Raw genomic sequence first — 24,695 nt, 5'->3', positions numbered from 1 at the left:
CTGGGAAAGAAAACTCAGCAGTCCAGGTTCCTGATGTCAGTTTGTAGGGCTCCCTTGGGTCTATCAGGGCAGCACAAGTTTGAGGTGGAGAACACTTTGGTGTGGGGTCCATCCTTCGATATAAGGATTCTTTGTAGTGAGGCCCCAGCCCAGGACCAGGGACCCCTGGGCACATCCTTTTTCCATTTTCCCTGGGAAAGAAAACTCAGCAGTCCAGGTTCCTGATGTCAGTTTGTAGGGTTCCCTTGGGTGTATCAGGGCAGCACAAGTTTGAGGTGGGGACAACTTCGGTGTGGGCTCCATCCTTCGATATAAGGATTTTTTGCAGTCAGGGCCAGGGGCCCCTGGGCCTATCCTTTTTCCATTTTCCCTGGGAAAGAAAACTCAGCAGTCCAGGTTCCTGATGTCAGTTTGTAGGGCTCCCTTGGGTCTATCAGGGCAGCACAAGTTTGAGGTGGGGACAACTTTGGTGTGGGGTCCATCCTTCGATATAAGGATTCTTTGCAGTCAGGGCCCAGCCCAGTGCCAGAGGCCCCTGGGCACATCCTTTGGCCATTTTCCCTGGGAAAGAAAACTCAGCAGTCCAGGTTCCTGATGTCAGTTTGTAGGGCTACCTTGGGTCTATCAGGGCAGCACAAGTTTGAGGTGGGGACAACTTTGGTGTGGGGTGCATCCTTCGATATAAGGATTCTTTGCAGTCAGGGCCAGGGGCCCCTGGGCACATCCTTTTTCCATTTTCCCTGGGAAAGAAAACTCAGCAGTCCAGGTTCCTGATGTCAGTTTGTAGGGCCTCCTTGGGTCTATCAGGGCAGCACAAGTTTGAAGTGGGGACAACTTCGGTGTGGGGTGCATCCTTCGATATAAGGATTCTTTGCAGTCAGGGCCAGGGGCCGCTGGGCACATCCTTTTTCCATTTTCCCTGGGAAAGAAAACTCAGCAGTCCAGGTTCCTGATGTCAGTTTGTAGGGTTCCCTTGGGTCTATCAGGGCAGCACAAGTTTGAGGTGGGGACAACTTTGGTGTGGGGTCCATCCTTCGATATAAGGATTCTTTGTATTGAGGTCCCAGCCCAGGGCCAGGGGCCCCTGGGCACATCCTTTTTCCATTTTCCCTGGGAAAGAAAACTCAGCAGTCCAGGTTCCTGATGTCAGTTTGTAGGGCTCCCTTGGGTCTATCAGGGCAGCACAAGTTTGAGGTGGGGACAACTTCGGTGTGGGGTCCATCCTTCGATATAAGGATTCTTTGCAGTGAGGTCACAGCCCAGGGCCAGGGGCCCCCGGGCACATCCTTTGGCAGTTTTCCCTGGGAAAGAAAACTCAGCAGTCCAGGTTCCTGATGTCAGTTTGTAGGGCTCCCTTGGGTCTATCAGGGCAGCACAAGTTTGAGGTGGGGACAACTTTGGTGTGGGCTCCATCCTTCGATATAAGGATTTTTTGCAGTCAGGGCCAGGGGCCCCTGGGCACATCCTTTTTCCATTTTCCCTGGGAAAGAAAACTCAGCAGTCCAGGTTCCTGATGTCAGTTTGTAGGGCTGCCTTGGGTCTATCAGGGCAGCACAAGTTTGAGGTGGGGACAACTTCGGTGTGGGGTCCATCCTTCGATATAAGGATTTTTTGCAGTCAGGGCCGGGGGCCCCTGGGCACAACCATTTTCCATTTTCCCTGGGAAAGAAAACTCAGCAGTCCAGGTTCCTGATGTCAGTTTGTAGGGCTCCCTTGGGTCTATCAGGGCAGCACAAGTTTGAGGTGGGGACAACTTCGGTGTGGGGTCCATCCTTCGATATATGGATTCTTTGCAGTCAGGGCCAGGGGCCCCTGGGCACATCCTTTTTCCATTTTCCCTGGGAAAGAAAACTCAGCAGTCCAGGTTCCTGATGTCAGTTTGTAGGGCTCCCTTGGGTCTATCAGGGCAGCACAAGTTTGAGGTGGGGACAACTTTGGTGTGGGGTCCATCCTTCGATATAAGGATTTTTTGCAGTCAGGGCCAGGGGCCTCTGGGCACAACCTTTTTCCATTTTCCCTGGGAAAGAAAACTCAGCAGTCCAGGTTCCTGATGTCAGTTTGTAGGGCTCCCTTGGGTCTATCAGGGCAGCACAAGTTTGAGGTGGGGACAACTTCGGTGTGGGGTCCATCCTTCGATATAAGGATTTTTTGCAGTCAGGGCCCCGCCCAGTGCCAGTGGCCCCTGGGCACATCCTTTTTCCATTTTCCCTGGGAAAGAAAACTCAGCAGTCCAGGTTCCTGATGTCAGTTTGTAGGGCTCCCTTGGGTCTATCAGGGCAGCACAAGTTTGAGGTGGGGACAACTTCGGTGTGGGGTGCATCCTTCGATATAAGGATTCTTTGCAGTCAGGGCCAGGGGCCCCTGGGCACATCCTTTTTCCATTTTCCCTGGGAAAGAAAACTCAGCAGTCCAGGTTCCTGATGTCAGTTTGTAGGGCTCCCTTGGGTCTCTCAGGGCAGCACAATTTTGAGGTGGGGACAACTTCGGTGTGGGGTGCATCCTTCGATATAAGGATTCTTTGCATTCAGGGCCCAGCCCAGGGCCGGGGGCCCCTGGGCACATCCTTTTTCCATTTTCCCTGGGAAAGAAAACTCAGCAGTCCAGGTTCCTGATGTCAGTTTGTAGGGCTCCCTTGGGTCTATCAGGGCAGCACAAGTTTGAGGTGGGGACAACTTCGGTGTGGGGTCCATCCTTCGATATAAGGGTTCTTTGCAGTGAGGTCACAGCCCAGGGCCAGGGGCCCCCGGGCACAACCTTTGGCAGTTTTCCCTGGGAAAGAAAACTCAGCAGTCCAGGTTCCTGATGTCAGTTTGTAGGGCTCCCTTGGGTCTATCAGGGCAGCACAATTTTGAGATGGGGACAACTTCGGTGTGGGGTCCATCCTTCGATATAAGGATTCTTTGCAGTCAGGGCCAGGGGCCCCTGGGCACATCCTTTTTCCATTTTCCCTGGGAAAGAAAACTCAGCAGTCCAGGTTCCTGATGTCAGTTTGTAGGGCTCCCTTGGGTCTATCAGGGCAGCACAAGTTTGAGGTGGGGACAACTTCGGTGTGGGGTCCATCCTTCGATATAAGGATTCTTTGCAGTCAGGGCCAGGGGCCCCTGGGCACATCCTTTGGCAGTTTTCCCTGGGAAAGAAAACTCAGCAGTCCAGGTTCCTGATGTCAGTTTGTAGGGCTCCCTTGGGTCTATCAGTGCAGCACAATTTTGAGGTGGGGACAACTTCGGTGTGGGGTCCATCCTTCGATATAAGGATTTTTTGCAGTCAGGGCCAGGGGCCTCTGGGCACAACCTTTTTCCATTTTCCCTGGGAAAGAAAACTCAGCAGTCCAGGTTCCTGATGTCAGTTTGTAGGGTTCCCTTGGGTCTATCAGGGCAGCACAAGTTTCAGGTGGGGACAACTTCGGTGTGGGGTCCATCCTTCGATATAACGATTCTTTGTAGTGTGGTCCCAGCCCTGGGCCAGGGGCCCCTGGGCACATCCTTTTTCCATTTTCCCTGGGAAAGAAAACTCAGCAGTCCAGGTTCCTGATGTCAGTTTGTAGGGCTCCCTTGGGTCTCTCAGGGCAGCACAAGTTTGAGGTGGGGACAACTTCGGTGTGGGGTCCATCCTTCGATATAAGGATATTTTACAGTCAGGGCCAGAGGCCCCTGGGCACATCCTTTTTCCATTTTCCCTGGGAAAGAAAACTCAGCAGTCCAGGTTCCTGATGTCAGTTTGTAGGGCTCCCTTGGGTCTATCAGGGCAGCACAAGTTTGAGGTGGGGACAACTTCGGTGTGGGGTCCATCCTTTGATATAAGGATTTTTTGCAGTCAGGGCCCAGCCCAGTGCCAGAGGCCCCTGGGCACATCCTTTGGCCATTTTCCCTGGGAAAGAAAACTCAGCAGTCCAGGTTCCTGATGTCAGTTTGTAGGGCTCCCTTGGGTCTCTCAGGGCAGCACAATTTTGAGGTGGGGACAACTTCGGTGTGGGGTGCATCCTTCGATATAAGGATTCTTTGCAGTCAGGCCCAGCCCTGGGCCGGGGGCCCCTGGGCACATCCTTTTTCCATTTTCCCTGGGAAAGAAAACTCAGCAGTCCAGGTTCCTGATGTCAGTTTGTAGGGCTCCCTTGGGTCTATCAGGGCAGCACAAGTTTGAGGTGGGGACAACTTCGGTGTGGGGTCCATCCTTCGATATAAGGATTTTTTGCAGTCAGGGCCAGGGGCCCCTGGGCACATCCTTTTTCCATTTTCCCTGGGAAAGAAAACTCAGCAGTCCAGGTTCCTGATGTCAGTTTGTAGGGCTCCCTTGGGTCTATCAGGGCATCACAAGTTTGAGGTGGGGACAACTTCGGTGTGGGGTCCATCCTTCGATATAAGGATTTTTTGCAGTCAGGACCCAGCCCAGGGCCAGGGGCCCCCTGGCACATCCTTTGGCAGTTTTCCCTGGGAAAGAAAACTCAGCAGTCCAGGTTCCTGATGTCAGTTTGTAGGGCTCCCTTGGGTCTATCAGGGCAGCACAAGTTTGAGGTGGGGACAACTTAGGTGTGGGGTCCATCCTTCGATATAAGGATTTTTTGCAGTCAGGGCCAGGGGCCCCTGGGCACAACCATTTTCCATTTTCCCTGGGAAAGAAAACTCAGCAGTCCAGGTTCCTGATGTCAGTTTGTAGGGCTCCCTTGGGTCTATCAGGGCAGCACAAGTTTGAGGTGGGGACAACTTTGGTGTGGGGTCCATCCTTCGATATATGGATTCTTTGCAGTCAGGGCCAGGGGCCCCTGGGCACATCCTTTTTCCATTTTCCCTGGGAAAGAAAACTCAGCAGTCCAGGTTCCTGATGTCAGTTTGTAGGGCTCCCTTGGGTGTATCAGGGCAGCAGAAGTTTGAGGTGGGGACAACTTTGGTGTGGGGTCCATCCTTCGATATAAGGATTTTTTGCAGTCAGGGCTAGGGGCCTCTGGGCACAACCTTTTTCCATTTTCCCTGGGAAAGAAAACTCAGCAGTCCAGGTTCCTGATGTCAGTTTGTAGGGCTCCCTTGGGTCTATCAGGGCAGCACAAGTTTGAGGTGGGGACAACTTTGGTGTGGGGTCCATCCTTCGATATAAGGATTTTTTGCAGTCAGGGCCCCGCCCAGTGCCAGAGGCCCCTGGGCACATCCTTTTTCCATTTTCCCTGGGAAAGAAAACTCAGCAGTCCAGGTTCCTGATGTCAGTTTGTAGGGCTCCCTTGGGTCTATCAGGGCAGCACAAGTTTGAGGTGGGGACAACTTCGGTGTGGGGTCCATCCTTCGATATAAGGATTTTTTGCAGTCAGGGCCTGGGGCCCCTGGGCACATCCTTTTTCCATTTTCCCTGGGAAAGAAAACTCAGCAGTCCAGGTTCCTGATGTCAGTTTGTAGGGCTCCCTTGGGTCTATCAGGGCAGCACAATTTTGAGGTGGGGACAACTTCGGTGTAGGGTCCATCCTTCGATATAAGGATTCTTGCAGTCAGGCCCAGCCCAGGGCTGGGGGCCCCTGGGCACATCCTTTTTCCATTTTCCCTGGGAAAGAAAACTCAGCAGTCCAGATTCCTGATGTCAGTTTGTAGGGTTCCCTTGGGTCTATCAGGGCAGCACAACTTGAGGTGGGGACAACTTCGGTGTGGGGTCCATCCTTCGATATAAGGATTTTTTGCAGTCAGGGCCAGGGGCCCCTGGGCGCATCCTTTTTCCATTTTCCCTGGGAAAGAAAACTCAACAGTCCAGGTTCCTGATGTCAGTTTGTAGGGCTCCCTTGGGTCTATCAGTGCAGCACAAGTTTGAGGTGGGGACAACTTTGGTGTGGGGTCCATCCTTCGATATAAGGATTCTTTGCAGTGAGGTCCCAGCCCAGGGCCAGGGGCCCCCGGGCACATCCTTTGGCAGTTTTCCCTGGGAAAGAAAACTCAGCAGTCCAGGTTCCTGATGTCAGTTTACAGGGCTCCCTTGGGTCTATCAGGGCAGCACAAGTTTGAGGTGGGGACAACTTTGGTGTGGGGTCCATCCTTCGATATAAGGATTTTTTGCAGTCAGGGCCAGGGGCCCCTGGGCACAACCTTTTTCCATTTTCCCTGGGAAAGAAAACTCAGCAGTCCAGGTTCCTGATGTCAGTTTGTAGGGCTCCCTTGGGTCTATCAGGGCAGCACAAGTTTGAGGTGGGGACAACTTCGGTGTGGGGTCCATCCTTCGATATAAGGATTCTTTGCAGTGAGGTCCCAGCCCAGGGCCAGGGGCCCCTGGGCACGTCCTTTTTCCATTTTCCCTGGGAAAGAAAACTCAGCAGTCCAGGTTCCTGATGTCAGTTTGTAGGGCTCCCTTGGGTCTATCAGGGCAGCACAAGTTTGAGGTGGGGACAACTTCGGTGTGGGGTCCATTCTTCGATATAAGGATTCTTTGCAGTCAGGGCCAGGGGCCCCTGGGCACATCCTTTTTCCATTTTCCCTAGGAAAGAAAACTCAGCAGTCCAGGTTCCTGATGTCAGTTTGTAGGGCTCCCTTAGGTCTATCAGGGCAGCACAAGTTTGAGGTGGGGAGAACTTCGGTGTGGGGTCCATCCTTCGATATAAGGATTCTTTGCAGTGAGGTCCCAGCCCAGGGCCAGGGGCCCCTGGGCACATCCTTTTTCCATTTTCCCTGGGAAAGAAAACTCAGCAGTCCAGGTTCCTGATGTCAGTTTGTAGGGCTCCCTTGGGTCTATCAGGGCAGCACAAGTTTGAGGTGGGGACAACTTCGGTGTGGGGTCCATCCTTCGATATAAGGGTTCTTTGCAGTGAGGTCCCAGCCCAGGGCCAGGGGCCCCTGGGCACATCCTTTTTCCATTTTCCCTCGGAAAGAAAACTCAGCAGTCCAGGTTCCTGATGTCAGTTTGTAGGGGTCCCTTGGGTCTATCAGGGCAGCACAAGTTTGAGGTGGGGACAACTTTGGTGTGGGGTCCATCCTTCGATATAAGGATTTTTTGCAGTCAGGGCCAGGGGCCCCTGGGCACAACCTTTTTCCATTTTCCCTGGGAAAGAAAACTCATCAGTCCAGGTTCCTGATGTCAGTTTGTAGGGCTCCCTTGGGTGTATCAGGGCAGCACAAGTTTGAGGTGGGGACAACTTCGGTGTGGGGTCCATCCTTCGATAGAAGGATTTTTTGCAGTCAGGGCCAGTGGCCTCTTGGGCACATCCTTTTTCCATTTTCCCTGGGAAAGAAAACTCAGCAGTCCAGGTTCCTGATGTCAGTTTGTAGGGCTCCCTTGGGTCTATCAGGGCAGCACAAGTTTGAGGTGGGGACAACTTTGGTGTGGGGTCCATCCTTCGATATAAGGATTTTTTGCAGTCAGGGCCCAGCCCAGTGCCAGAGACCCCTGGGCACATCCTTTTTCCATTTTCCCTGGGAAAGAAAACTCAGCAGTCCAGGTTCCTGATGTCAGTTTGTAGGGCTCCCTTGGGTCTATCAGGGCAGCACAAGTTTGAGGTGGGGACAACTTCGGTGTGGGGTCCATCCTTCGATATAAGGATTCTTTGCAGTCAGGCCCAGCCCAGGGCCGGGGGCCCCTGGGCACATCCTTTTTCCATTTTCCCTGGGAAAGAAAACTCAGCAGTCCAGGTTCCTGATGTCAGTTTGTAGGGCTCCCTTGGGTCTATCAGGGCAGCACAAGTTTGAGGTGGGGACAACTTCGGTGTGGGGTCCATCCTTCGATATAAGGATTTTTTGCAGTCAGGGCCAGGAGCCCCTGGGCACATCGTTTTCCCATTTTCCCTGGGAAAGAAAACTCAGCAGTCCAGGTTCCTGATGTCAGTTTGTAGGGCTCCCTTGGGTCTCTCAGGGGAGCACAATTTTGAGGTGGGGACAACTTCGGTGTGGGGTCCATCCTTCGATATAAGGATTTTTTGCAGTCAGGCCCAGCCCAGGGCCGGGGGCCCCTGGGCACATCCTTTTTCCATTTTCCCTGGGAAAGAAAACTCAGCAGTCCAGGTTCCTGATGTCAGTTTGTAGGGCTCCCTTGGGTCTATCAGGGCAGCACAAGTTTGAGGTGGGGACAACTTTGGTGTGGGGTCCATCCTTTTTATATAAGGATTCTTTGCAGTGAGGTCCCAGCCCAGGGCCAGGGGCCCCTGGGCACATCCTTTGGCAGTTTTCCCTGGGAAAGAAAACTCAGCAGTCCAGGTTCCTGATGTCAGTTTGTAGGGCTCCCTTGGGTCTATCAGGGCAGCACAAGTTTGAGGTGGGGACAACTTCGGTGTGGGGTCCATCCTTCGATATAAGGATTCTTTGCAGTGAGGTCCCAGCCCAGGGCCAGGGGCCCCTGGGCACATCCTTTTTCCATTTTCCCTGGGAAAGAAAACTCAGCAGTCCAGGTTCCTGATGTCACTTTGTAGGGCTCCCTTGGGTCTATCAGGGCAGCACAAGTTTGAGCTGGGGACAACTTTGGTGTGGGGTCCATCCTTCGATATAAGGATTTTTTGCAGTCAGGGCCAGGGGCCCCTGGGCACAACCTTTTTCCATTTTCCCTGGGAAAGAAAACTCAGCAGTCCAGGTTCCTGATGTCAGTTTGTAGGGCTCCCTTGGGTCTATCAGGGCAGCACAAGTTTGAGGTGGGGACAACTTCGGTGTGGGGTCCATCCTTCGATATAAGGATTCTTTGCAGTGAGGTCCCAGCCCAGGGCCAGGGGCCCCTGGGCACGTCCTTTTTCCATTTTCCCTGGGAAAGAAAACTCAGCAGTCCAGGTTCCTGATGTCACTTTGTAGGGCTCCCTTGGGTCTCTCAGGGCAGCACAATTTTGAGGTGGGGACAACTTCGGTGTGGGGTCCATCCTTCGATATAAGGATTTTTTGCAGTCAGGGCCAGGGGCCCCTGGGCACATCCTTTTTCCATTTTCCCTGGGAAAGAAAACTCAGCAGTCCAGGTTCCTGATGTCAGTTTGTAGGGCTCCCTTGGGTCTCTCAGGGCAGCACAATTTTGAGGTGGGGACAACTTCGGTGTGGGGTCCATCCTTCGATATAAGGATTCTTTGCAGTCAGGCCCAGCCCAGGGCCGGGGGCCCCTGGGCACATCCTTTTTCCATTTTCCCTGGGAAAGAAAACTCAACAGTCCAGGTTCCTGATGTCAGTTTGTAGGGCTCCCTTGGGTCTATCAGGGCAGCACAAGTTTGAGGTGGGGACAACTTTGGTGTGGGGTTCATCCTTCGATATAAGGATTTTTTGCAGTCAGGGCCAGGGGCCCCTGGGCACAACCTTTTTCCATTTTCCCTGGGCAAGAAAACTCAGCAGTCCAGGTTCCTGATGTCAGTTTGTACGGCTCCCTTGGGTCTATCAGGGCAGCACAATTTTGAGGTGGGGACAACTTCGGTGTGGGGTCCATCCTTCAATATAAGGATTCTTTGCAGTCAGGCCCAGCCCAGGGCCGGGGGCCCCAGGGCACATCCTTTTTCCATTTTCCCTGGGAAAGAAAACTCAGCAGTCCAGGTTCCTGATGTCAGTTTGTAGGGCTCCCTTGGGTCTATCAGGGCAGCACAAGTTTGAGGTGGGGACAACTTCGGTGTGGGGTCCATCCTTCGATATAAGGATTTTTTGCAGTCAGGGCCAGGGGCCCCTGGGCACACCCTTTTTCCATTTTCCCTGGGAAAGAAAACTCAGCAGTCCAGGTTCCTGATGTCAGTTTGTAGGGCTCCCTTGGGTCTCTCAGGGCAGCACAATTTTGAGGTGGGGACAACTTCGGTGTGGGGTCCATCCTTCGATATAAGGATTCTTTGCAGTGAGGTCCCAGCCCAGGGCCGGGGGCCCCTGGGCACATCCTTTTTCCATTTTCCCTGGGAAAGAAAACTCAGCAGTCCAGGTTCCTGATGTCAGTTTGTAGGGCTCCCTTGGGTCTATCAGGGCAGCACAAGTTTGAGGTGGGGACAACTTCGGTGTGGGGTTCATCCTTCGATATAAGGATTTTTTGCAGTCAGGGCCAGGCGCCCCTGGGCACACCCTTTTTCCATTTTCCCTGGGAAAGAAAACTCAGCAGTCCAGGTTCCTGATGTCAGTTGGTAGGGCTCCCTTGGGTCTATCAGTGCAGCACAAGTTTGAGGTGGGGACAACATTGGTGTTGGGTCCATCCTTCGATATAAGGATTCTTTGCAGTGAGGTCCCAGCCCAGGGCCAGGGGCCCCCGGGCACATCCTTTGGCAGTTTTCCCTGGGAAAGAAAACTCAGCAGTCCAGGTTCTTGATGTCAGTTTGTAGGGCTCCCTTGGGTCTATCAGGGCAGCACAAGTTTGAGGTGTGGACAACTTCGGTGTGGGGTCCATCCTTCGATATAAGGATTTTTTGCAGTCAGGGCCAGGGGCCCCTGGGCACATCCTTTTTCCATTTTCCCTGGGAAAGAAAACTCAGCAGTCCAGGTTCCTGATGTCAGTTTGTAGGGCTCCCTTGGGTCTATCAGGGCAGCACAAGTTTGAGGTGGGGACAACTTCGGTGTGGGGTCCATCCTTCGATATAAGGATTCTTTGCAGTCAGGGCCAGGGGCCCCTGGGCACATCCTTTTTCCATTTTCCCTGGGAAAGAAAACTCAGTAGTCCAGGTTCCTGATGTCAGTTTGTAGGGCTCCCTTGGGTCTATCAGGGCAGCACAAGTTTGAGGTGGGGACAACTTTGGTGTGGGGTCCATCCTTCGATATAAGGATTTTTTGCAGTGAGGTCCCAGCCCAGTGCCAGGGGCCCCTGGGCACATCCTTTTTCCATTTTCCCTGGGAAAGAAAACTCAGCAGTCCAGGTTCCTGATGTCAGTTTGTAGGGCTCCCTTGGGTCTATCAGGGCAGCACAAGTTTGAGGTGGGGACAATTTCGGTGTGGGGTGCATCCTTCGATATAAGGATTCTTTGCAGTCAGGGCCAGGGGCCCCTGGGCACATCCTTTTTCCATTTTCCCTGGGAAAGAAAACTCAGCAGTCCAGGTTCCTGATGTCAGTTTGTAGGGCTCCCTTGGGTCTCTCAGGGCAGCACAATTTTGAGGTGGGGACAACTTCGGTGTGGGGTCCATCCTTCGATATAAGGATTCTTTGCAGTCAGGCCCAGCCCAGGGCCGGGGGCCCCTGGGCACATCCTTTTTCCATTTTCCCTGGGAAAGAAAACTCAGCAGTCCAGGTTCCTGATGTCAGTTTGTAGGGCTCCCTTGGGTCTATCAGGGCAGCACAAGTTTGAGGTGGGGACAACTTCGGTGTGGGGTCCATCCTTCGATATAAGGATTCTTTGCAGTCAGGGCCAGGGGCCCCTGGGCACGTCCTTTTTCCATTTTCCCTGGGAAAGAAAACTCAGCAGTCCAGGTTCCTGATGTCAGTTTGTAGGGCTCCCTTGGGTCTATCAGGGCAGCACAAGTTTGAGGTGGGGACAACTTCAGTGTGGGGTCCATCCTTCGATATAAGGATTCTTTGCAGTGAGGTCCCAGCCCAGGGCCAGGGGCCCCTGGGCACATCCTTTTTCCATTTTCCCTGGGAAAGAAAACTCAGCAGTCCAGGTTCCTGATGTCAGTTTGTAGGGCTCCCTTGGGTCTATCAGGGCAGCACAAGTTTGAGGTGGGGACAACTTCGGTGTGGGGTCCATCCTTCGATATAAGGATTCTTTGCAGTCAGGGCCAGGGGCCCCTTGGGCACATCCTTTTTCCATTTTCCCTGGGAAAGAAAACTCAGTAGTCCAGGTTCCTGATGTCAGTTTGTAGGGTTCCCTTGGGTCTCTCAGGGCAGCACAAGTTTGAGGTGGGGACAACTTTGGTGTGGGGTCCATCCTTCGATATAAGGATTTTTTGCAGTCAGGGCCAGGGGCCCCTGGGCACATCCTTTTTCCATTTTCCCTGGGAAAGAAAACTCAGCAGTCCAGGTTCCTGATGTCAGTTTGTAGGGTTCCCTTGGGTCTATCAGGGCAGCACAAGTTTGAGGTGGGGACAACTTTGGTGTGGGGTCCATCCTTCGATATAAGGATTTTTTGCAGTCAGGGCCAGGGGCCCAGTGCCAGAGGCCCCTGGGCACATCCTTTGCCATTTTCCCTGGGAAAGAAAACTCAGCAGTCCAGGTTCCTGATGTCAGTTTGTAGGGCTCCCTTGGGTCTATCTGTGCAGCACAAGTTTGAGGTGGGGACAACTTTGGTGTGGGGTCCATCCTTCGATATAAGGATTCTTTGCAGTGAGGTCCCAGCCCAGGGCCAGGGGCCCCCGGGCACATCGTTTTTCCATTTTCCCTGGGAAAGAAAACTCAGCAGTCCAGGTTCCTGATATCAGTTTGTAGGGCTCCCTTGGGTCTATCAGAGCAGCACAAGTTTGAGGTGGGGACAACTTCGGTGTGGGGTCCATCGTTCGATATAAGGATTCTTTGCAGTCAGGGCCAGGGGCCCCTGGGCACATCCTTTTTCCATTTTCCCTGGGAAAGAAAACTCAGCAGTCCAGGTTCCTGATGTCAGTTTGTAGGGCTCCCTTGGGTCTATCAGGGCAGCACAAGTTTGAGGTGGGGACAACTTCGGTGTGGGGTCCATCCTTCGATATAAGGATTCTTTGCAGTCAGGGCCAGGGGCCCCTGGGCACATCCTTTTTCCATTTTCCCTGGGAAAGAAAACTCAGCAGTCCAGGTTCCTGATGTCAGTTTGTAGGGCTCCCTTGGGTCTATCAGGGCAGCACAAGTTTGAGGTGGGGACAACTTCGGTGGTGGGTCCATCCTTCGATATAAGGATTCTTTGCAGTGAGGTCCCAGCCCAGGTTCAGGGGCCCCTGGGCACATCCTTTTTCCATTTTCCCTGGGAAAGAAAACTCAGCAGTCCAGGTTCCTGATGTCAGTTTGTAGGGCTCCCTTGTGTCTATCAGGGCAGCACAAGTTTGAGGTGGGGACAACTTCGGTGTGGGGTCCATCCTTCGATATAAGGATTCTTTGCAGTCAGGGCCAGTGGCCCCTTGGGAACATCCTTTTTCCATTTTCCCTGGGAAAGAAAACTCAGTAGTCCAGGTTCCTGATGTCAGTTTGTAGGGCTCCCTTGGGTCTATCAGGGCAGCACAAGTTTGAGGTGGGGACAACTTTGGTGTGGGGTCCATCCTTCGATATAAGGATTTTTTGCAGTCAGGTCCCAGCCCAGTGCCAGGGGCCCCTGGGCACATCCTTTGGCCATTTTCCCTGGGAAAGAAAACTCAGCAGTCCAGGTTCCTGATGTCAGTTTGTAGGGCTCCCTTGGGTCTATCAGGGCAGCACAATTTTGAGGTGGGGACAACTTCGGTGTGGGGTCCATCCTTCGATATAAGGATTCTTTGCACTGAGGTCCCAGCCCAGGGCCGGGGGGCCCTGGGCACATCCTTTTTCCATTTTCCCTGGGAAAGAAAACTCAGCAGTCCAGGTTCCTGATGTCAGTTTGTAGGGCTCCCTTGGGTCTATCAGGGCAGCACAAGTTTGAGGTGGGGACAACTTCGGTGTGGGGTTCATCCTTCGATATAAGGATTTTTTGCAGTCAGGGCCAGGGGCCCCTGGGCACAACCTTTTTCCATTTTCCCTAGGAAAGAAAACTCAGCTGTCCAGGTTCCTGATGTCAGTTTGTAGGGCTCCCTTGGGTCTATCAGTGCAGCACAAGTTTGAGGTGGGGACAACTTTGGTGTTGGGTCCATCCTTCGATATAAGGATTCTTTGCAGTGAGGTCCCAGCCCAGGGCCAGGGGCCCCCGGGCACATCCTTTGGCAGTTTTCCCTGGGAAAGAAAACTCAGCAGTCCAGGTTCCTGATGTCAGTTTGTAGGGCTCCCTTGGGTCTATCAGGGCAGCACAAGTTTGAGGTGGGGACAACTTCGGTGTGGGGTCCATCCTTCGATATATGGATTCTTTGCAGTCAGGGCCAGGGGCCCCTGGGCACATCCTTTTTCCATTTTCCCTGGGAAAGAAAACTCAGCAGTCCAGGTTCCTGATGTCAGTTTGTAGGGCTCCCTTGGGTCTATCAGGGCAGCACAAGTTTGAGGTGGGGACAACTTCGGTGTGGGGTCCATCCTTCGATATAAGGATTCTTTGCAGTCAGGGCCAGGGGCCCCTGGGCACATCCTTTTTCCATTTTCCCTGGGAAAGAAAACTCAGCAGTCCAGGTTCCTGATGTCAGTTTGTAGGGCTCCCTTGGGTCTATCAGGGCAGCACAAGTTTGAGGTGGGGACAACTTCGGTGTGGGGTCCATCCTTCGATATAAGGATTCTTTGCAGTCAGGGCCAGGGGCCCCTGGGCACATCCTTTTTCCATTTTCCCTGGGAAAGAAAACTCAGCAGTCCAGGTTCCTGATGTCAGTTTGTAGGGCTCCCTTGGGTCTATCAGGGCAGCACAAGTTTGAGGTGGGGACAACTTCGGTGTGGGGTCCATCCTTCGATATAAGGATTCTTTGCAGTGAGGTCCCAGCCCAGGGCCAGGGGCCCCTGGGCACATCCTTTTTCCATTTTCCCTGGGAAAGAAAACTCAGCAGTCCAGGTTCCTGATGTCAGTTTGTAGGGCTCCCTTGGGTCTATCAGGGCAGCACAAGTTTGAGGTGGGGACAACTTCGGTGTGGGGACCATCCTTCGATATAAGGATTCTTTGCAGTCAGGGCCAGTGGCACCTTGGGCACATCCTTTTTCCATTTTCCCTGGGAAAGAAAACTCAGTAGTCCAGGTTCCTAATGTCAGTTTGTAGGGCTCCCTTGGGTCTATCAGGGCAGCACAAGTTTGAGGTGGGGACAACTTTGGTGTGGGGTCCATCCTTCGATATAAGGATTTTTTTCAGTGAGGCCCCAGCCCAGTGCCAGGGGCCCCTGGGCACATCCTTTGGCCATTTTCCCTGGGAAAGAAAACTCAGCAGTCCAGGTTCCTGATGTCAGTTTGTAGGGCTCCCTTGGGTCTATCAGGGCAGCACAAGTTTGAGGTGGGGACAATTTCGGTGTGGGGTGCATCCTTCGATATAAGGATTCTTTGCAGTCAGGGCCAGGGGCCCCTGGGCACATCCTTTTTCCATTTTCCCTGGGAAAGAAAACTCAGCAGTCCAGGTTCCTGATGTCAGTTTGTAGGGCTCCCTTGGGTCTCTCAGGGCAGCACAATTTTGAGGTGGGGACAACTTCGGTGTGGGGTCCATCCTTCGATATAAGGATTCTTTGCAGTCAGGGCCAGCCCAGCGCCGGGGGCCCCTGGGCACATCCTTTTTCCATTTTCCCTGGGAAAGAAAACTCAGCAGTCCAGGTTCCTGATGTCAGTTTGTAGGGCTCCCTTGGGTCTATCAGGGCAGCACAAGTTTGAGGTGTGGACGACTTCGGTGTGGGGTCCATCCTTCGATATAAGGATTTTTGCAGTCAGGGCCAGGGGCCCCTGGGCACATCCTTTTTCCATTTTCCCTGGGAAAGAAAACTCAGCAGTCCAGGTTCCTGATGTCAGTTTGTAGGGCTCCCTTGGGTCTATCAGGGCAGCACAAGTTTGAGGTGGGGACAACTTCGGTGTGGGGTCCATCCTTCGATATAAGGATTCTTTGCAGTCAGGCCCAGCCCAGGGCCGGGGGCCCCTGGGCACATCCTTTTTCCATTTTCCCTGGGAAAGAAAACTCAGCAGTCCAGGTTCCTGATGTCAGTTTGTAGGGCTCCCTTGGGTCTATCAGGGCAGCACAAGTTTGAGGTGGGGACAACTTTGGTGTGGGGTCCATCCTTCGATATAAGGATTTTTTTCAGTGAGGCCCCAGCCCAGTGCCAGGGGCCCCTGGGCACATCCTTTGGCCATTTTCCCTGGGAAAGAAAACTCAGCAGTCCAGGTTCCTGATGTCAGTTTGTAGGGCTCCCTTGGGTCTATCAGGGCAGCACAAGTTTGAGGTGGGGACAATTTCGGTGTGGGGTGCATCCTTCGATATAAGGATTCTTTGCAGTCAGGGCCAGGGGCCCCTGGGCACATCCTTTTTCCATTTTCCCTGGGAAAGAAAACTCAGCAGTCCAGGTTCCTGATGTCAGTTTGTAGGGCTCCCTTGGGTCTATCAGGGCAGCACAAGTTTGAGGTGTGGACAACTTCGGTGTGGGGTCCATCCTTCGATATAAGGATTTTTGCAGTCAGGGCCAGGGGCCCCTGGGCACATCCTTTTTCCATTTTCCCTGGGAAAGAAAACTCAGCAGTCCAGGTTCCTGATGTCAGTTTGTAGGGCTCCCTTGGGTCTATCAGGGCAGCACAAGTTTGAGGTGGGGACAACTTTGGTGTGGGGTCCATCCTTCGATATAAGGATTTTTTTCAGTGAGGCCCCAGCCCAGTGCCAGGGGCCCCTGGGCACATCCTTTGGCCATTTTCCCTGGGAAAGAAAACTCAGCAGTCCAGGTTCCTGATGTCAGTTTGTAGGGCTCCCTTGGGTCTATCAGGGCAGCACAAGTTTGAGGTGGGGACAATTTCGGTGTGGGGTGCATCCTTCGATATAAGGATTCTTTGCAGTCAGGGCCAGGGGCCCCTGGGCACATCCTTTTTCCATTTTCCCTGGGAAAGAAAACTCAGCAGTCCAGGTTCCTGATGTCAGTTTGTAGGGCTCCCTTGGGTCTCTCAGGGCAGCACAATTTTGAGGTGGGGACAACTTCGGTGTGGGGTCCATCCTTCGATATAAGGATTCTTTGCAGTCAGGCCCAGCCCAGCGCCGGGGGCCCCTGGGCACATCCTTTTTCCATTTTCCCTGGGAAAGAAAACTCAGCAGTCCAGGTTCCTGATGTCAGTTTGTAGGGCTCCCTTGGGTCTATCAGGGCAACACAAGTTTGAGGTGTGGACAACTTCGGTGTGGGGTCCATCCTTCGATATAAGGATTTTTGCAGTCAGGGCCAGGGGCCCCTGGGCACATCCTTTTTCCATTTTCCCTGGGAAAGAAAACTCAGCAGTCCAGGTTCCTGATGTCAGTTAATAGGGCTCCCTTGGGTCTATCAGGGCAGCACAAGTTTGAGGTGGGGACAACTTCGGTGTGGGGTCCATCCTTCGATATAAGGATTCTTTGCAGTCAGGCCCAGCCCAGGGCCGGGGGCCCCTGGGCACATCCTTTTTCCATTTTCCCTGGGAAAGAAAACTCAGCAGTCCAGGTTCCTGATGTCAGTTTGTAGGGCTCCCTTGGGTCTATCAGGGCAGCACAAGTTTGAGGTGGGGACAACTTTGGTGTGGGGTCCATCCTTCGATATAAGGATTTTTTTCAGTGAGGCACCAGCCCAGTGCCAGGGGCCCCTGGGCACATCCTTTGGCCATTTTCCCTGGGAAAGAAAACTCAGCAGTCCAGGTTCCTGATGTCAGTTTGTAGGGCTCCCTTGGGTCTATCAGGGCAGCACAAGTTTGAGGTGGGGACAATTTCGGTGTGGGGTGCATCCTTCGATATAAGGATTCTTTGCAGTCAGGGCCAGGGGCCCCTGGGCACATCCTTTTTCCATTTTCCCTGGGAAAGAAAACTCAGCAGTCCAGGTTCCTGATGTCAGTTTGTAGGGCTCCCTTGGGTCTCTCAGGGCTGCACAATTTTGAGGTGGGGACAACTTCGGTGTGGGGTCCATCCTTCGATATAAGGATTCTTTGCAGTCAGGCCCAGCCCAGCGCCGGGGGCCCCTGGGCACATCCTTTTTCCATTTTCCCTGGGAAAGAAAACTCAGCAGTCCAGGTTCCTGATGTCAGTTTGTAGGGCTCCCTTGGGTCTATCAGGGCAGCACAAGTTTGAGGTGGGGACAACTTCGGTGTGGGGTTCATCCTTCGATATAAGGATTTTTTGCAGTCAGGGCCAGGGGCCCCTGGGCACATCCTTTTTCCATTTTCCCTGGGAAAGAAAACTCAGCAGTCCAGGTTCCTGATGTCAGTTTGTACGGCTCCCTTGGGTCTATCAGGGCAGCACAATTTTGAGGTGGGGACACCTTCGGTGTGGGGTCCATCCTTCAATATAAGGATTCTTTGCAGTCAGGCCCAGCCCAGGGCCGGGGGCCCCTGGGCACATCCTTTTTCCATTTTCCCTGGGAAAGAAAACTCAGCAGTCCAGGTTCCTGATGTCAGTTTGTAGGGCTCCCTTGGGTCTATCAGGGCAGCACAAGTTTGAGGTGTGGACAACTTCGGTGTGGGGTCCATCCTTCGATATAAGGATTTTTGCAGTCAGGGCCAGGGGCCCCTGGGCACATCCTTTTTCCATTTTCCCTGGGAAAGAAAACTCAGCAGTCCAGGTTCCTGATGTCAGTTTGTAGGGCTCCCTTGGGTCTATCAGGGCAGCACAAGTTTGAGGTGGGGACAACTTCGGTGTGGGGTCCATCCTTCGATATAAGGATTCTTTGCAGTCAGGCCCAGCCCAGGGCCGGGGGCCCCTGGGCACATCCTTTTTCCATTTTCCCTGGGAAAGAAAACTCAGCAGTCCAGGTTCCTGATGTCAGTTTGTAGGGCTCCCTTGGGTCTATCAGGGCAGCACAAGTTTGAGGTGGGGACAACTTTGGTGTGGGGTCCATCCTTCGATATAAGGATTTTTTGCAGTCAAGGCCCAGCCCAGTGCCAGAGGCCCCTGGGCACATCCTTTGGCCATTTTCCCTGGGAAAGAAAACTCAGCAGTCCAGGTTCCTGATGTCAGTTTGTAGGGCTCCCTTGGGTCTATCAGGGCAGCACAAGTTTGAGGTGGGGACAATTTCGGTGTGGGGTGCATCCTTCGATATAAGGATTCTTTGCAGCCAGGGCCAGGGACCCCTGGGCACATCCTTTTTCCATTTTCCCTGGGAAAGAAAACTCAGCAGTCCAGGTTCCTGATGTCAGTTTGTAGGGCTCCCTTGGGTCTCTCAGGGCATCACAATTTTGAGGTGGGGACAACTTCGGTGTGGGGTCCATCCTTCGATATAAGGATTCTTTGCAGTCAGGCCCAGCCCAGGGCCGGGGGCCCCTGGGCACATCCTTTTTCCATTTTCCCTGGGAAAGAAAACTCAGCAGTCCAGGTTCCTGATGTCAGTTTGTAGGGCTCCCTTGGGTCTATCAGGGCAGCACAAGTTTGAGGTGGGGACAACTTTGGTGTGGGGTCCATCCTTCGATATAAGGATTCTTTGCAGTCAGGGCCAGGGGCCCCTGGGCACATCCTTTTTCCATTTTCCCTGGGAAAGAAAACTCAGCAGTCCAGGTTCCTGATGTCAGTTTGTAGGGCTCCCTTGGGTCTATCAGGGCAGCACAAGTTTGAGGTGGGGACAACTTCGGTGTGGGGTCCATCCTTCGATATAAGGATTTTTTGCAGTCAGGGCCAGGGGCCCCTGGGCACATCCTTTTTCCATTTTCCCTGGGAAAGAAAACTCAGCAGTCCAGGTTCCTGATGTCAGTTTGTAGGGCTCCCTTGGGTCTATCAGGGCAGCACAAGTTTGAGGTGGGGACAACTTCGGTGTGGGGTCCATCCTTCGATATAAGGATTCTTTGCTGTCAGGGCCAGGGGCCCCTGGGCACATCCTTTTTCCATTTTCCCTGGGAAAGAAAACTCAGCAGTCCAGGTTCCTGATGTCAGTTTGTAGGGCTCCCTTGGGTCTATCAGGGCAGCACAAGTTTGAGGTGGGGACAACTTCGGTGTGGGGTCCATCCTTCGATATAAGGATTCTTTGCAGTCAGGCCCAGCCCAGGGCCGGGGGCCCCTGGGCACATCCTTTTTCCATTTTCCCTGGGAAAGAAAACTCAGCAGTCCATGTTCCTGATGTCAGTTTGTAGGGCTCCCTTTGGTCTATCAGGGCAGCACAAGTTTGAGGTGGGGACAACTTCGGTGTGGGGTCCATCCTTCGATATAAGGATTCTTTGCAGTCAGGGCCAGGGGCCCCTGGGCACATCCTTTTTCCATTTTCCCTGGGAAAGAAAACTCAGCAGTCCAGGTTCCTGATGTCAGTTTGTAGGGCTCCCTTGGGTCTATCAGGGCAGCACAAGTTTGAGGTGGGGACAACTTTGGTGTGGGGTCCATCCTTCGATATAAGGATTTTTTGCAGTCAGGGCCCAGCCCAGTGCCAGAGGCCCCTGGGCACATCCTTTGGCCATTTTCCCTGGGAAAGAAAACTCAGCAGTCCAGGTTCCTGATGTCAGTTTGTAGGGCTCCCTTGGGTCTATCAGGGCAGCACAAGTTTGAGGTGGGGACAATTTCGGTGTGGGGTGCATCCTTCGATATAAGGATTCTTTGCAGCCAGGGCCAGGGACCCCTGGGCACATCCTTTTTCCATTTTCCCTGGGAAAGAAAACTCAGCAGTCCAGGTTCCTGATGTCAGTTTGTAGGGCTCCCTTGGGTCTCTCAGGGCATCACAATTTTGAGGTGGGGACAACTTCGGTGTGGGGTCCATCCTTCGATATAAGGATTCTTTGCAGTCAGGGCCAGGGGCCCCTGGGCACATCCTTTTTCCATTTTCCCTGGGAAAGAAAACTCAGCAGTCCAGGTTCCTGATGTCAGTTTGTAGGGCTCCCTTGGGTCTATCAGGGCAGCACAAGTTTGAGGTGGGGACAACTTCGGTGTGGGGTCCATCCTTCGATATAAGGATTCTTTGCAGTGAGGTCCCAGCCCAGGGCCAGGGGCCCCTGGGCACATCCTTTTTCCATTTTCCCTGGGAAAGAAAACTCAGCAGTCCAGGTTCCTGATGTCAGTTTGTAGGGCTCCCTTGGGTCTATCAGGGCAGCACAAGTTTGAGGTGGGGTCAACTTCGGTGTGGGGTCCATCCTTCGATATAAGGATTCTTTGCAGTCAGGGCCAGTGGCCCCTTGGGCACAGCCTTTTTCCATTTTCCCTGGGAAAGAAAACTCAGTAGTCCAGGTTCCTGATGTCAGTTTGTAGGGCTCCCTTGGGTCTATCAGGGCAGCACAAGTTTGAGGTGGGGACAACTTTGGTGTGGGGTCCATCCTTCGATATAAGGATTTTTTTCAGTGAGGCCCCAGCCCAGTGCCAGGGGCCCCTGGGCACATCCTTTGGCCATTTTCCCTGGGAAAGAAAACTCAGCAGTCCAGGTTCCTGATGTCAGTTTGTAGGGCTCCCTTGGGTCTATCAGGGCAGCACAAGTTTGAGGTGGGGACAATTTCGGTGTGGGGTGCATCCTTCGATATAAGGATTCTTTGCAGTCAGGGCCAGGGGCCCCTGGGCACATCCTTTTTCCATTTTCCCTGGGAAAGAAAACTCAGCAGTCCAGGTTCCTGATGTCAGTTTGTAGGGCTCCCTTGGGTCTATCAGGGCAGCACAAGTTTGAGGTGGGGACAACTTCGGTGTGGGGTCCATCCTTCGATATAAGGATTCTTTGCAGTCAGGGCCAGCCCAGGGCCGGGGGCCCCTGGGCACATCCTTTTTCCATTTTCCCTGGGAAAGAAAACTCAGCAGTCCAGGTTCCTGATGTCAGTTTGTAGGGTTCCCTTGGGTCTATCAGGGCAGCACAAGTTTGAGGTGTGGACAACTTCGGTGTGGGGTCCATCCTTCGATATAAGGATTTTTTGCAGTCAGGGCCAGGCGCCCCTGGGCACACCCTTTTTCCATTTTCCCTGGGAAAGAAAACTCAGCAGTCCAGGTTCCTGATGTCAGTTTGTAGGGCTCCCTTGGGTCTCTCAGGGCAGCACAAGTTTGAGGTGGGGACAACTTCGGTGTGGGGTCCATCCTTCGATATAAGGATTTTTTGCAGTCAGGGCCAGGGGCCCCTGGGCACATCCTTTTTCCATTTTCCCTGGGAAAGAAAACTCAGCAGTCCAGGTTCCTGATGTCAGTTTGTAGGGTTCCCTTGGGTCTATCAGGGCAGCACAAGTTTGAGGTGGGGACAACTTTGGTGTGGGGTCCATCCTTCGATATAAGGATTTTTTGCAGTCAGGGCCCAGCCCAGTGCCAGAGGCCCCTGGGCACATCCTTTGGCCATTTTCCCTGGGAAAGAAAACTCAGCAGTCCAGGTTCCTGATGTCAGTTTGTAGGGCTCCCTTGGGTCTATCAGGGCAGCACAAGTTTGAGGTGGGGACAACTTCGGTGTGGGGTCCATCCTTCGATATAAGGATTCTTTGCACTGAGGTCCCAGCCCAGGGCCGGGGACCCCTGGGCACATCCTTTTTCCATTTTCCCTGGGAAAGAAAACTCAGCAGTCCAGGTTCCTGATGTCAGTTTGTAGGGCTCCCTTGGGTCTATCAGGGCAGCACAAGTTTGAGGTGGGGACAACTTCGGTGTGGGGTTCATCCTTCGATATAAGGATTTTTTGCAGTCAGGGCCAGGGGCCCCTGGGCACAACCTTTTTCCATTTTCCCTAGGAAAGAAAACTCAGCTGTCCAGGTTCCTGATGTCAGTTTGTAGGGCTCCCTTGGGTCTATCAGTGCAGCACAAGTTTGAGGTGGGGACAACTTTGGTGTGGGGTCCATCCTTCGATATAAGGATTCTTTGCAGTGAGGTCCCAGCCCAGGGCCAGGGGCCCCCGGGCACATCCTTTGGCAGTTTTCCCTGGGAAAGAAAACTCAGCAGTCCAGGTTCCTGATGTCAGTTTGTAGGGCTCCCTTGGGTCTATCAGGGCAGCACAAGTTTGAGGTGTGGACAACTTCGGTGTGGGGTCCATCCTTCGATATAAGGATTTTTTGCAGTCAGGGCCAGGGGCCCCTGGGCATATCCTTTTTCCATTTTCCCTGGGAAAGAAAACTCAGCAGTCCAGGTTCCTGATGTCAGTTTGTAGGGCTCCCTTGGGTCTATCAGGGCAGCACAAGTTTGAGGTGGGGACAACTTCGGTGTGGGGTCCATCCTTCGATATAAGGATTCTTTGCAGTCAGGGCCAGGGGCCCCTGGGCACATCCTTTTTCCATTTTCCCTGGGAAAGAAAACTCAGCAGTCCAGGTTCCTGATGTCAGTTTGTAGGGCTCCCTTGGGTCTATCAGGGCAGCACAAGTTTGAGGTGGGGACAACTTCGGTGTGGGGTCCATCCTTCGATATAAGGATTTTTTGCAGTCAGGGCCAGGGGCCCCTGGGCACATCCTTTTTCCATTTTCCCTGGGAAAGAAAACTCAGCAGTCCAGGTTCCTGATGTCAGTTTGTAGGGTTCCCTTGGGTCTATCAGGGCAGCACAAGTTTGAGGTGTGGACAACTTCGGTGTGGGGTCCATCCTTCGATATAAGGATTTTTTGCAGTCAGGGCCAGGAGCCCCTGGGCACATCCTTTTTCCATTTTCCCTGGGAAAGAAAACTCAGCAGTCCAGGTTCCTGATGTCAGTTTGTAGGGCTCCCTTGGGTCTATCAGTGCAGCACAAGTTTGAGGTGGGGACAACTTTGGTGTGGGGTCCATCCTTCGATATAAGGATTCTTTGCAGTGAGGTCCCAGCCCAGGGCCAGGGGCCCCCGGGCACATCCTTTTTCCATTTTCCCTGGGAAAGAAAACTCAGCAGTCCAGGTTCCTGATATCAGTTTGTAGGGCTCCCTTGGGTCTATCAGAGCAGCACAAGTTTGAGGTGGGGACAACTTCGGTGTGGGGTCCATCCTTCGATATAAGGATTCTTTGCAGTCAGGGCCAGGGGCCCCTGGGCACATCCTTTTTCCATTTTCCCTGGGAAAGAAAACTCAGCAGTCCAGGTTCCTGATGTCAGTTTGTAGGGCTCCCTTGGGTCTATCAGGGCAGCACAAGTTTGAGGTGGGGACAACTTCGGTGTGGGGTCCATCCTTCGATATAAGGATTCTTTGCAGTGAGGTCCCAGCCCAGGGCCAGGGGCCCCTGGGCACATCCTTTTTCCATTTTCCCTGGGAAAGAAAACTCAGCAGTCCAGGTTCCTGATGTCAGTTTGTAGGGCTCCCTTGGGTCTATCAGGGCAGCACAAGTTTGAGGTGGGGACAACTTCGGTGTGGGGTGCATCCTTCGATATAAGGATTCTTTGCAGTCAGGGCCAGTGGCCCCTTGGGCACATCCTTTTTCCATTTTCCCTGGGAAAGAAAACTCAGTAGTCCAGGTTCCTGATGTCAGTTTGTAGGGCTCCCTTGGGTCTATCAGGGCAGCACAAGTTTGAGGTGGGGACAACTTTGGTGTGGGGTCCATCCTTCGATATAAGGATTTTTTTCAGTGAGGCCCCAGCCCAGTGCCAGGGGCCCCTGGGCACATCCTTTGGCCATTTTCCCTGGGAAAGAAAACTCAGCAGTCCAGGTTCCTGATGTCAGTTTGTAGGGCTCCCTTGGGTCTATCAGGGCAGCACAAGTTTGAGGTGGGGACAATTTCGGTGTGGGGTGCATCCTTCGATATAAGGATTCTTTGCAGTCAGGGCCAGGGGCCCCTGGGCACATCCTTTTTCCATTTTCCCTGGGAAAGAAAACTCAGCAGTCCAGGTTCCTGATGTCAGTTTGTAGGGCTCCCTTGGGTCTCTCAGGGCAGCACAATTTTGAGGTGGGGACAACTTCGGTGTGGGGTCGATCCTTCGATATAAGGATTCTTTGCACTCAGGCCCAGCCCAGCGCCGGGGGCCCCTGGGCACATCCTTTTTCCATTTTCCCTGGGAAAGAAAACTCAGCAGTCCAGGTTCCTGATGTCAGTTTGTAGGGCTCCCTTGGGTCTATCAGGGCAACACAAGTTTGAGGTGTGGACAACTTCGGTGTGGGGTCCATCCTTCGATATAAGGATTTTTGCAGTCAGGGCCAGGGGCCCCTGGGCACATCCTGTTTCCATTTTCCCTGGGAAAGAAAACTCAGCAGTCCAGGTTCCTGATGTCAGTTTGTAGGGCTCCCTTGGGTCTATCAGGGCAGCACAAGTTTGAGGTGGGGACAACTTCGGTGTGGGGTCCATCCTTCGATATAAGGATTCTTTGCAGTCAGGCCCAGCCCAGGGCCGGGGG

The sequence above is a fragment of the Lonchura striata genome, chromosome 33 (genome assembly GCF_046129695.1).
Source record: "Lonchura striata isolate bLonStr1 chromosome 33, bLonStr1.mat, whole genome shotgun sequence".
Taxonomy (NCBI): Eukaryota; Metazoa; Chordata; class Aves; order Passeriformes; family Estrildidae; genus Lonchura; species Lonchura striata.
Note: the sequence above shows the minus strand (reverse complement) of the source record.